The sequence below is a fragment of the Neoarius graeffei genome, chromosome 28 (genome assembly GCF_027579695.1).
Source record: "Neoarius graeffei isolate fNeoGra1 chromosome 28, fNeoGra1.pri, whole genome shotgun sequence".
In the NCBI taxonomy this organism is placed as follows: domain Eukaryota; kingdom Metazoa; phylum Chordata; class Actinopteri; order Siluriformes; family Ariidae; genus Neoarius; species Neoarius graeffei.
The window spans coordinates 47,231,144-47,244,797 of NC_083596.1; the positions used below are offsets into that span (position 1 = coordinate 47,231,144).

Genomic DNA, 13,654 nt, shown 5'->3' on the forward strand with positions numbered 1-13,654 from the left:
GCACGTGTTTGGTATTTTGGGGTGTATTTTGTATTATTGTTGTGTATTGCTGTGTAGGATTTGTGATGTTCTTACACAGTAACCCTTGCTATGGGTTCCTGTCTTTTGGGGGGGAGTGATGTAACGCCCTGGCTCAACCGTGCCGTCCGGCGTTACGCCACTGCCTCCCACACTCTATGCTCCCACAGTAATACCAACTGCAGGCTGTGTCTTGATTTTGCTGTGTTCTTTGCATAGCCTGCAGGTGGAGTTGGAGCCTGCAGTCTGGGCGTAACCAGGAGGCGGAGTCTAGGGTATTTAGCTAGGGTTCTGTCACCTGGGAGGGAGCTCTCATTTCCAGCCCTGGCCTGACGGCGAGAGGCTGGGAGCTTGCTCTTCCAGCGGGTGTGGCTGGCGGCCTACTTGTTGTGTCTTTGCTTGCTTGGTTCACTATAGTTTGTAAATGTTGTAAAATAAATGTGTACGTGTGTGTGTGTATATATATATATATATATATATATATATATAATATACCACTAACAGTGTATGTCTCCTTATATGTGGTAGCTACCTTGAGCCAGGTGACCCTCACAGCACAGTGTGTTAGCATGAGCATGTAGCCTATGGGAAATGAATAATGTGTTGGAGTAGCACTAATCCCATGTTTTGGAAAATCAAAAATGTTGTCCTGGGCCCCTCTGGAGTGTCACCAATCTGTGTACAAAGTATGGAGTATGTGCATCCAGCCATGTCAATTTGCATGGGTGAACAGACAGAGAGATAGACAGGCTTTATTTAGTAGTGTATAGAGATATTTCTTGATGTTCTACAATAGCTCGTAGATACATGACAAAATATATATCTGTATATTTAAAATACACTGGGGGAAATGCACATAGGCTGACACACTGTATACTGGTGAATACATGCATATATCAGAAAATAGCATTTTCCAATAAATTACAAGATATTTATGTTCCTGGCAGGTAGCTCATGATATATTAGCACAATGCTATATTATACATATTTTCTGTGTTTAATGCCTGATTGTTGTCTAGTTTTCCTCTTTTTTTTTTATTAAGACACACATCAAATGTGTTTTAATCAGAGTAACAGATACTTTCCATATTTTCACATGGAAAAAAGAAATTCATGTTTGTAATTGTGCATTAAATCTTCACACTGTATTATTTACTTTCACAGGGGGCAGGGAGACGTGAGTAGAAACCACTTTTCTCTGATAGTGATGTCTTGATGCTGCATGAATAATATATTTATTGTGCAGATGGAATAGATTAGACTGTGCTGTGTGTTCAGAGTGCAGTAGCACATAGATATATGAGCATCATCAGCATAGTGTAGTGAACACAACAGACTGTGATCGCTGGCAGAACATTCATCATGCTGCTGTCTAGTTTGTCATTAGTGTTCTACAGACACAAATCTGACCTACACACTGATACTGAGAGATAAAAAGGTCATTGTTTTCAAATGACACACACTCATTAATGAACAATCTGATCAAATTGAGCTAATCATCAGAAATTGTCTCAATATCAGTTTAAACTGAAACATTCAGAGACATTTTTACATCAGAAAGTAAATTAAATTACACACTAAATGTGTCATTTGGATTGTTAAATATAGGCAGCGAGACATGGACCTTTATGGAAGACAGTAGAACTTGTCTTTATTTTTCCCCGATACAGATAGAAATGTGATTAAAATATGGTGATGCTCAGCATTTTCACTTCATCTGGAGTGTTTTATTCAACACTTGATCACAGATATGTGTTACTGCACTGAGAAACACTCCATGAAGCATTTAATTGTTTAAATATCAACTATTTATAATGATTCACTGTCTGTTGTTATATTTTATTAAAATGGTTTAAATTGTAGCTGAACATCTTTGTACTGAAAGCACAGAGAGAAGATTGTTTAGCAGCTATTCTGACTGTAAATCATCAGTTTTTCTCTTTGTATTTTATCTAACATTACATTTCTCTCTGTTGTTTTACACCGGACCTCTCTCAGTGGTAAGTAAATAACTCGACTTCACACTAATGGTAACGGCTGATATTTTATAAACTTATTTGCTTTTATTAAATTTTAATTCAGGGATCAAATAGAAACAGAGAAAGCATTTTCAGATCATGTTTACCTGAAGGACTCTGATCATTATGTGAGATTCCATTTCAATCCATCAGTTTCTTTCCCACAATGCTCCTGTGCGTAACCCCACTGCACTGCAATAATGGAGGCAGAGACATTTACCATGTTGCGTAAAAGGCACAATAAACTTGCAACATATACGGTAACACACACCACTGCCAGACTCCATCAGATTTTCATATAAGAATGAAAATCTAAAATTTCCCAGGATTCCTCTGGATGGAATAGTTTTCTATTGAATGAGAATCAAAGGAAGATTTTACATATTTGGATTATTTTCATTAGTCAGGACTCATAATTGTGCTCTTCCTGAAATGAACAGTAACATAACATTTACTGACACTTCACAATAAACATAAATCATAGCTTTAACAGGTTTCAGTGCTTGTAGACAGAATAATTGCCATCACTTGCTCTGAGTAACAATCACACCATATTTTGGAAAGGCATTAAAGAGTTGATTTGACTGAGCATTTAGTCTCTTTAAGCTAACAGCAGTAAGCCACATTTCACATTTGTATTCGCGCATAAAATCTTCACACTGTATTATTTACTTTCACAGGATGAGGATGATGATGATGATGAAGCATGTAAGTATAAACCACTTTTCTCTGATAGTGATGTCTTGATGCTGCATGAATAATATATTTATTGTGCAGATGGAATAGATTAGACTGTGCTGTGTGTTCAAAGTGCAGTTGCACAGAGATATATGAGCATCATCAGCATAGTGTAGTGAACACAACAGACTGTGATCGCTGGCAGAACATTCATCATGCTGCTGTCTAGTTTGTCATTAGTGTTCTACAGACACAGAAATCTGACCTACACACTGATACTGAGAGATAAAAAGCTGATCACTTGTTTTCAAATGACAGACACTCATTAATGAACAATCTGATCAAATTGAACTAATAATCAGAAATTAGTTCAATATCAGATTAAACTGAAATATTCAGAGACATTTTTACATCAGAGAGGAAATTAAATTACACACTAAATGTGTCCTTTGGATAGTTAAATATAGGCAGTGAGACATGGACATTTATGGAAGACAGTAGAACTTGTCTTTATTTTTCCCCGATACAGATAGAAATGTGATTAAAATATGGTGATGCTCAGCATTTTCACTTCATCTGGAGTGTTTTATTCAACAGTTGATCACAGATATGTGTTACTGCACTGAGAAAAAAACACTCCATGAAGCATTTAATTGTTTAAAAGTCAACTATTTATAATGATTCACTGTCTGTTATATTTTATTAAAATGGTTAAAATTGTAGCTGAACATCTTTGTACTGAAAGCACAGAGTGAAGATTGTTTAGCAGCTATTCTGACTGTAAATCATCAGTTTTTTCTCTTTGTATTTCATCTAACATTACATTTCTCTCTGTTGTTTTACACAGTACCTCTCTCAGCGGTAAGTAAATAACTCGACTTCACACTAATGGTAACGGCTGATATTTTATAAACTTATTGCATTCACTACATTTTAATTCAGGAATCAAATAGAAACATGAAAAGCATTTTCAGATCATGTTTACCTGAAGGACTCTGATCATTATGTGAGATTCCATTTCCATCAGTTTCTTTCCCACAATGCTCCTGTGCGTAACCCCACTGCACTGCAATAATGGAGGCAGAGACGTTTACCATGTCGAGTAAAAGACACAACAAACATGCAACATATAACACACACCACTGCCAGACTCCATCAGAATCTCATACAGAATCACATCAGAATAAAAATATAAAATTTCCCAGGATTCCTCTGGATGGAATAGTTTTCTACTGAACGAGAATCAAAGTACCATTTTACCATTTTTGGATTATTTTCATCAGTCGGGACTCATAATTGTGTTCTTCCTGAAATGAACAGATATATAACGTTTATTGACACTTCACAATAAACCTAAATCATAGCTTTAACAGGTTTCAGTGCTTGTAGACAGAATAATTGCCATCAATTGCGCTGAGTAACAATCACACCATATTTTGAAAAAGCATTAAAGAGTTGATTCCGTTGAGCATTTATAGGGTAGTCACACTAGAGGCAGAATGAGCCGGAATGCCGTCGAAATGAAAATTCTTCGTATATTCCAGGATAATCGGCATTCTAAAAATTCTGACTGCATTCTGAGTGCACTCCAAACATTCGGGCTCGTTCTTGTGGCCGGCCTGAATGTTTTGCTCATGCTCAGAACATTCGAGGTCCATTCGAAGAGGAGAAATATCGAAGGGCATTCGAAGTGTATTCTAATTGCATTCTGACTGCATTCTTACGGCATTCCAACAGCATTCAAAACATTCTGATCGCGTTCGAGGGAAAAATTGAAATGGCAAGCCACTTCAAATCCTACCAGAATGTTCCGAATAAGCCGGAATGCCCCATGAGTGCGTAACCCCACTGCACTGCAATAATGGACGCAGAGACGTTTACCATATCGAGTAAAAGACACAACAAACATGTAACACACACCACTGCCAGACTCCATCAGAATCTCTCTCTCATTTCATACTCTTATATTCACATCTTATACATTTGTGAAATGAGATTTATCAGAGACGTTTATATGGAGTTTTATTCCTATTTTTAATTGAGTGTGGTCTTTCAATATGAGTGCAGTCTTTATTCATTTCATGTTCATCTTTTGCAATGTCCCCCCACCCCCAAATAGCCCCTGTTCGTGCTCACACCGCTTTGTTCGCTTGTGAATCTTCTGCTCACAGATTACTGTGCTGTCTCTTGGATTTTGCTGAACTAACCCAATCAGAATTCACCAACCAATGGAATGCAAGTCATGACATTGATCAATGAAATCATCACTGCCTCTTAGGGCATGTTCGATTTACTTTCATGCAGTTACTCTTCAACCAGAAGCCAATGTGCTATTGGGCTATTTAAATAAATACATAAATAAATAAATAAAATGTCATATGAAAAAGAAAGTGCACCCTCTTTCAAGTCTAGGTTTTAAGTGTCAGCACCAGGGCTTTACATTAGCACCCGCCAAATGCGGGTAAAATTCGGCTTTGGCGGGTAATGACTTTAGTCCTACTAGCCACTTTGGCGGGTGGTTTATTCTGTGGTATGACTTTAATTGTAGTTTTCTCTGAAGGCATCTGATATAATAAAAACATTGCAATGTAATATTATGCGCCTACAACTCCCATGAGCACCTGCATAAACATTCTGACAAAATGTTAGAATTGTTTAGAACATTCGTTAATGACTCAGATAAAATCAGTGATACGGTAACCTGCGGTTAATGAACAAAGCAACAAAGTTGCTGACGACTGACAAGCGGACTATGTGGCGGCATATACTAGTGCATCTCAAAAAATTAGAATATTGTATGGGGGCGTCATGGCTCAGGTGGATAAGGCGCCATACCATAAATCCGGGGACCCGTGTTAGATCCCTCCCCGTCTCTCTCCCGCTCATTTCCTGTCTCTACACTGTCCTATCCAATAATAAAGCTGAAAAAAAAGCCCCAAAAAATATGTCTTAAAAAAATTTGAATATTGTGAAAAAGTTCAATATTTTCCATCAGTTATTTAAGAAAGTGAAAATGTTATATATTGTAGACTCATTACACATAAACTAAAATGTTTCAAGCATTTTCTATTTTAATTTTAATCAGTATGGCATACAGTACAAAAACAAAAACAAATCTCAAAATATTAGAATATTTCATTTCGAGTTTGAGTAAAACAGTATGAACACAGTGTATCTCTCGGTCTAGTTCAGTACACACAACCACAATCATGGGGAAGACTGCTGACTTGACTGTTGTCCAGAAGATGATCACTGATGCCCTCCACAAGGAGGGTAAGCCACAAAAGGTCATTGCTGAAAAGGGTGGCTGGAAAAGGTGCACAAGCAACAGGGATGGCTGCAGTCTTGAGAGGATTGTCAAGAAAAGTTGATTCAAGAACTTGGGAGAGCTTCAGAAGGAGTGGACTGAGGCTGGTGTCAGTGTATCAAGACCCATCACGAACAGACATCTTCAAGAAAGGGGATACAACTTTCGCATTTCTAATATCAAGCTACTCCTGAGCCAGAGACAATGTCAGAAGTGTCTTATCTGGGCTAAGGAGAGAAAGAAATGGACTGTTGCTCAGTGGTCCAAAGTCCTCTTTTCAGATGAAAGTACATCTTGCATTTAATTTGGAAATCACGGTTCAAGAGTTTGGAGGAAGAGTGGAGAGGCACAGAATCCAAGGTGTTTGAAGCCCAGTGTGAAGTTTCCACGGTCTGTGATGATTTGGGGTGCCATGTCATCTACTGGTGTTGGTCCACTGTATTTTATCAAGTCCAAAGTCAACACAGCCATCTACCAGGATATTTTAGAGCATTTCATGCTTCCATTTGCTGACGAGCTTTTTGGAGATGTTGATTTCCTTTTCCACCAGGACTTAGCACCTACCCACAGTGCCAAAACTACTACCAAATGGTTTGCTGACCATGATATTACTGTGTTTGGCCAGCCAACTTGCCTGACCTGAACCCCATAGAGAATCTACGGGGTATTGTCAAGAGGAAGATGAGAAACACCCGACCCAAAAATACAGATACACTGAAGGCCACTATCAAAGCAACCTGGGCTTCAATAACACCTCAGCAGTGCCACAGACTGATCACCTCCATGCCACACCGCATTGATACAGTAATTCATGGTAAAGGAGCCCCAACCAAGTATTTGAGTGTATAAATGAATATACTTTTCAGAAGTTGGACATTTCTGTATTGTGAGTCCTTTTTTTGATTGATCTTAGGGAATATTCTAATAATTTGAGATACTGGATTTCTGATTTTCATGAGCTATAAGCCATAATCATCAAAATTAAAACAAAAAAGGCTTTTAATATTTCACTTTACATGTAATGAATATAGAATCTATGAAAGTTTACCTTTTTTAATTAAATTGTGAAAAAAAAGGAACTTTTTCATGGTATTCTAATTTTTTGAGATGCACTAGTAGTTTCAAACCCTGCTGCTCAGGGAAAAAGGGGCAGAGATGGTCAGGGCCGGAGCAGCATTTTAAAATCACCGAGGTCCGTGATGCGCAAAGCGCGCGCCGAAACATTTTCGACATATTTATGAGAGGGGTGAATTACACGTCACACAAGAGATCTATTCCTGAAATTACTCTTAATGGTGTTTGAACTGAATATCATCAGTTTTGAAAAAAAAAAATCATGTATGTGGCAAGAGTAAGAATAATTTAAGCTTGTTTAATGGTTTGATCTGGCCCAAGCAATGAGGACAAAAGATACCCTAACCATGCAGCCTATGGAACTGAGATACATTAACAATCTGCCATCCGTTACACCTACACAAAAAAATCCTGGGAAAAAAAAATCAGTATACACCACCACGTTTTAGGCAAAGTTATCCAAGGCAAACATAAGCTGAAACTTTCCACTGTATTGCTTTGGCTTATCGAATGATTTATTTTTAAAATCACAAACAAGGCAGGCTACAACTGCGCTGCTGCACATGTAGTCCGAAGTAAACCTGAAAAGTAAACCCGATCTGCTCAGAGAGTCATATGAGCTCCTCTTGAGCTCCTCTTTAGCCTCTTTCAAGATATTGAATATAGGGTTTTGATGGCGCATCCTATATGGAAAGCCACTAGAGCCAAAACATGGCCACGTTCCCATTACACCACAAGTTAGGTATGAATGTGATCCTGGAATGCACCATTTCCCCCAGTTCCGGTATAATCAGCTAATTAACTAATTATACAACAGTTCAGTAATATACAGACTCACTAATTTGATTGGCTGAGCAGCGTTCCATTAGTGCCTATGTTTAGTATAACCGAACTGGGACATTACCCCTTTTCGACCCACAGAGAACGGATTCTGTTCTTGTTCAAAGAATCCTGAATGGAATTGGTTCAAGAACCTGTTCCCTGTTGGTCGAAAAGGCGTACCTACTCATTCGTAAGTTTTTTTTGTTTTTTTTGTAGGCTGTAGCCACGATGTCATCATGTCAGAATCAGTGTAACGCATCTCTCATAACCCAGGATGGAACAGTACCATCGTGTGTGTGTGTGTGTATTATTTACCAGCTGGGGGGGTCCGTATCATGAAATACCGTGACCGAGGTCTTGAAAATACTGACCAAGGCCTCTGGGCCGAGGTCACGGTATTTCACGATATGGACGGACCTTAAGCTGGGAAATAATATATTTATTTTTTCATCTCATCTCATTATCTCTTGCCACTTTATCCTGTTCTACAGGGTCGCAGGCAAGCTGGAGCCTATCCCAGCTGACTACGAAGTTCGAAAATGTAAATTCAACAGCTTCATGAAAGTGCGCTGATGGTTACCATGGAAACCCCGTGTCTCCTGCACTGCGTTCCTCCCCCGAGTCACGCGTGTGCTCATTCACTTTTGTGTTCTTGGTCTCAGAGCCGCTCGCACCAAACAGAGACCGAATCAACATTTAACATCATTAACAATGCACTTTTTACGGAGACGTTTTAATGTTATTCTTTATTTTTTTATCCAGTTGAATATTTAGCGTACAAATATATTTTCAGCTCTTAAAAATGACCGAGGTCCGGACCACGGGGGCCTCAGAGCTGGCTGCGGCCATGGAGATGAACAAGACGCTAATAGGAAGATAAGACAGTTCAATGATAAATGGAAGTTCGGGTGAGATTGGCTAGTTCATAGCAAAACGGAAAATACCATGTACTGCGAAGACTGTAGAAAGTCTGGCAAAGACAGGCACCAGTAATTTTAAACTCGAAACTATAAAGGACCATGAAAAGTCAAATGCACACAGCGGTACTATAACATCAAAACAAGCAAAGACGGCTGGTCACTACAGGACAGCATTGCTTTCAGTCCCTGGCTGTCATGAAGTCAGCTGAGCTGGAGAGGATGGAGCTGCTGTTTAGAAATGTTCACACGATTGGAAAGAAATTGATCCCACCCCAGCTATCAAATTATGGCCTGCTGGAAGACTCAGGTCACGAAGACCATTTTTCATGGACCATTCAGACTCATCTGATGATGAATGTAATGAGGACATTTAATGTCTCTCTCTCTACACATGTTCACGCACACACTATTAATAGATAATACATAATATACATAATAATACTTGATAATACACATAATACTTGCATATCAAAACATCAAATGTTTTTCAATGATAAATGTTTTGAATTGGACTTTTAATATTAGAATCAGTTCAGTTGTACTGAATGTTATTTTTCATATTATACAATATTTCATATTGTAAGGGGCTTGAATTTGAGTTCAATAAACAGAATACTCTGTTTATATTTTTGTCTGAATTGGTTGCATGTTTTCATATAGGGAGCTACCTTAACAGCACTGAATACTTGAGTGCTACTGTAGAGATATATTATACACTGCCATTCATAATTAAATCTAGATCTTCTGAATATTAATGGATCATGGTGAAGAAAAAACTGCAATTTCCTGGCAACAAAATTGTGGCTAGTGAAAAGGCTGAATGGCTAGTGACTCGGGAAAACCACTAGCCACAGTGGCCAGTGAGCAAAAAAGTTAATGTAAAGCCCTGGTCAGCACATCATAAAAAATCAGCTGGTCCTTACCAGGTCTTAAAATTTGCAAATACAACCTCAGATAACAAATAACGTCTCGTCTCGTCTTCCGCTTTATCCGGGGCCGAGTCGCAGAGGCAGCAGTCTGAGCATGGAAGCCCAAACTTCCCTTTCCCCAGACACCTTGGCCAGCTCCTCGGGAAGAACACCGAGGCGTTCCCAGGCCAGCCGAGAGACATAGTCCCTCCAGTGTGTCCTGGGTCTTCCCCAGGGCCTCCTCCCAGGGGGACATGCCTGGAACACCTCCCCAGGGAGGCGTCCAGGAGGCATCCGAAAGAGATGCCCGAGCCATCTCAGCTGATTCCTCTCGATGTGGAGGAGCAGCGGCTCTACTCCGAGCTCCTCCCGAGTGACTGTGCTTCTCACCCTATCTCTAAGGGAGCGCCCAGCCACCCTGTGAAGGAAACTCATTTTGGCCACTTGTATCCGCAATCTTGTTCTTTCGGTCATTACCCAAAGCTCATGACCATAGGTGAGAGTCAGAACGTAGATCGACCGGTAAATTGAGAGCTTTGCCTTTTGGCTCAGCTCCTTCACCACGACGGACCGGTGAAGTGACTGCATCACTGCGGAGGCTGCACCAATCCTCCTGTCGATCTCACGCTCCATCTTTCCCTCACTCGTGAACAAGATCCCGAGATACTTAAACTCCTCCACTTGAGGCAGGACTTCTCCTCCACCAACCTGGAGAGGGCAAACCACCCTTTTCCGGTCGAGAACCATGGCCTCAGACTTGGAGGTACTGATTTTCATCCCAGTCACTTCACACTCGACTGCAAACCACCCCGGTGCATGCTGAAGGTCCTGGTTTGAAGAAGCCAACAGGACAACATCATCCGCAAAAAGCAGAGATGAAATCCTGTGGTTCCCAAACAGGATTCCTTCCGGCCCCTGGCTGCGCCTAGAAATTCTGTCCATAAAAATTATGAACAGAACCGGTGACAAAGGGCAGCCCTGCTGGAGTCCAACATGCACTGGGAACAGGTCTGACTTACTGCCGGCAGTGCGAACCAGACTCCTGCTCCATTCGTACAGGGACCGGACAGCCCTTAGCAAAGAGCCCCGAACCCCATACTCCCGAAGCACCCCCCACAGAATACCACAAGGAACACAGTCGAATGCCTTCTCCAGATCCACAAAGCACATGTGGACTGGTTGGGCAAACTCCCATGAACACTCAAGCACCCTATGAAGGGTATAGAGCTGGTCCAGTGTTCCACGACCAGGAGAAAAACCGCATTGTTCCTCCTGGATCTGAGGTTCAACTACTGGCCAAATTCTCCTCTCCAGTACCCTGAAGTAAACCTTCCTGGGGAGGCTGAGAAGTGTGATTCCCCTATAATTGGAGCACACTCTCCAGTCCCCTTTCTTAAAAAGAGGGACCACCACCCCAGTCTGCCACTCCAAAGGCACTGTCCCCGACCACCATGCGATGCTGCAGAGGCGTGTCAGCCAAGACAGCCCCACAACATCCAGAGACTTGAGATACTCAGGGCGGATCTCATCCAGCCCCGGTGCCCTGCCACCAAGGAGCTTGAAAACCACCTCAGTGACTTCGGCTTGGGTAATGGACGAGTCCACCTCTGAGTCATCAGCCTCCACTTCCTCAATGGAAGATGTGACAGTGGGATTGAGGAGATCCTCGAAGTATTCCTTCCACCACCCGACAATGTCCCCAGTCGAGGTCAACAGCTCCCCACCCGCACTGTAAACAGTGTTGGCAGAGTAATGCTTTCTCCGCCTGAGGCACTGGATGGTTTGCCAGAATTTCTTCAAGGCCGACCGATAGTCCTCCTCCATGGCCTCACCAAACTCCTCCCAGTTCCGAGTTTTTGCCTCCGCAACTGCCCGAGCTGCGGCGCGCCTGGCCTGCCGATACCCGTCAGCTGCCTCCGGAGTCCCAGAGGCCAACATGGCCCGATAGGACTCCTTCTTCAGCTTGATGGCGTCCCTTACTTCCGGGGTCCGCCACCGGGTTCGGGGATTGCCGCCATGACAGGCACCGGAGACCTTGCAGCCACAGCTCCGAACAGCTGCATCTACAATGGAGGTAGAGAACATGGTCCACTCAGACTCAATGTCCCCCGCCTCCCTCGGAAGCTGGGAGAAGCTCTCCCGGAGGTGGGAGTTAAAGACCTCCCCGACAGAGTGCTCAGCCAGACGTTCCCAGCAGACCCTCACCATACATTTGGGCCTGCCAGGTCTGTCCGGCTTCCTCCTCCGCCAGCGGATCCAACTCACCACCAGGTGGTGATCAGTTGACAGCTCAGCCCCTCTCTTCACCCAAGTGTCCAAGAAACGACAACAAAGTCGATCATCGACCTCTGACCTAAGGTGTCCTGGTGCCACGTGCACTTATGGACACCCCTATGCTCGAACATGGTGTTCGTGATGGACAAACCATGAGTAGCACAGAAGTCCAATAACAAAACACCACTCGGGTTCAGATCGGGGAGGCCGTTCCTCCCAATCACGCCCCTCCAGGTGTCACCGTCATCGCCCACGTGAGCGTTGAAGTCCCCCAGTAGAACAATGGAGTCCCCAGTCTGAGCACCTCTCAGTACCTCTCCCAGGGATTCCAAGAAGGCCGGATACTCTATACTGTCATTCGGCCTGTAGGCACAAACAGCAAGAGCCCTGTCCCCGACCTGAAGGCGCAGAGAGGCAACCCTCTCATTCACTGGGGTAAACTCCAACACATGGCGGCTGAGCTGGGGAGCTATAAGCAAGCCCACACCAGCCCGCCGCCGCTCACCATGGGCGACTCCAGAGAAGTGGAGAGTCCAGCCCCTCTCGAGGAGCTGGGTTCCGGAGCCCAAGCTGTGCGTGGAGGCGAGCCCGACTATCTCTAGCCGGTACCTCTCAACCTCCCGTACAAGCTTAGGCTCCTCCCCCCCCAGCAAAGTGACATTCCATGTCCCAACAGCTAGCCGCTGTGTTCGGGGATCAGGTCATTGAGGCCCCTGCCTTCGACTGCCGCCTAATCCACACTGCACCAGCCCCCTACGGCTACCTCTGTTGGTGGTGAACCCACAGGAGGTCAGGCCCATGTCACCGCTTCGGGCTGAGCCTGGCCGGGCCCCGTGGGCAAAGGCCCGGCCACCAAGCGCTCGCATACGAGCCCCAACCCCGGGGCTGGCTCCAGGGTGGGGCCCCGGCTGTGCCATACCGGGCGATGTCACGGTCCTTGATTTTATTTTATCCATAAGGGTTTTGGTGAACTGCTCTTGGTCTGGCCTGTCACCTAGGACCTGTCTGCCTTGGGAGACCCTAACAGGGGCGTAATGCCCCTGACAACATAGCTCCTAGGATCATTCAAGCACACAAACCCCTCCACCACAATAAGGTGGCAGTTCTAGGAGGGGATGATGAATAACACATGACATATTCACCCTGTCGTTATTTATTTAACAGACAGTAAGCCAAAAATACAGTAGCAGTGTGTAAAATTAAGTACACCCTTACTGCTTCCATAGAAATTATGAAGGCAATTAGCATCCAGGTGTAGTTGATCAAATTCCAAACAATTTGAAATCCATCATTCTACTATGAGAAAGATTATTCAGAAGTGGGAAATATTCAAGACAGTTGCCAGTCTTCCCAAGAGTGGACATCCCAGCAGATTTACTCCAAGGTCAGACCATGCAATGCTCAGAGAAACTGCAAAAAAACCAAGAACTACATCTAGGACACTACAGGCCACAGTTAGCATGTTAAATGTTAAAGTTCATGACAGTACAATTCGAAAAAGACTGTGCAAGTATGGCTTGTTTGGAAGGGTTGCCTGAAGAAAGCCTCCTCTATCTAAAAAGAACATGGTAGCATGGCTTAGGTTTGCAAAAATGCATCTGAACAAGCCACAAGCCTTCTGGAACAATGTCCTTT

At 43.0% G+C, this 13,654-nt stretch overlaps 1 protein-coding gene across 1 annotated transcript in view; it reads left to right on the plus strand.

Annotated features, from left to right (window-relative positions):
* Positions 1-2,641: 2,641 nt before the first annotated feature.
* Positions 2,642-13,654, plus strand: part of LOC132875568 (NACHT, LRR and PYD domains-containing protein 1b allele 3-like) — a 53,219-nt gene continuing 42,206 nt past the window's right edge. Inside the window, exons 1-2 of the mRNA XM_060912440.1 lie at positions 2,642-2,744; positions 3,562-3,575. The gene's annotated coding sequence lies outside the window, so the exon portion shown is untranslated. The remainder of the gene's footprint in view (positions 2,745-3,561; positions 3,576-13,654) is intronic.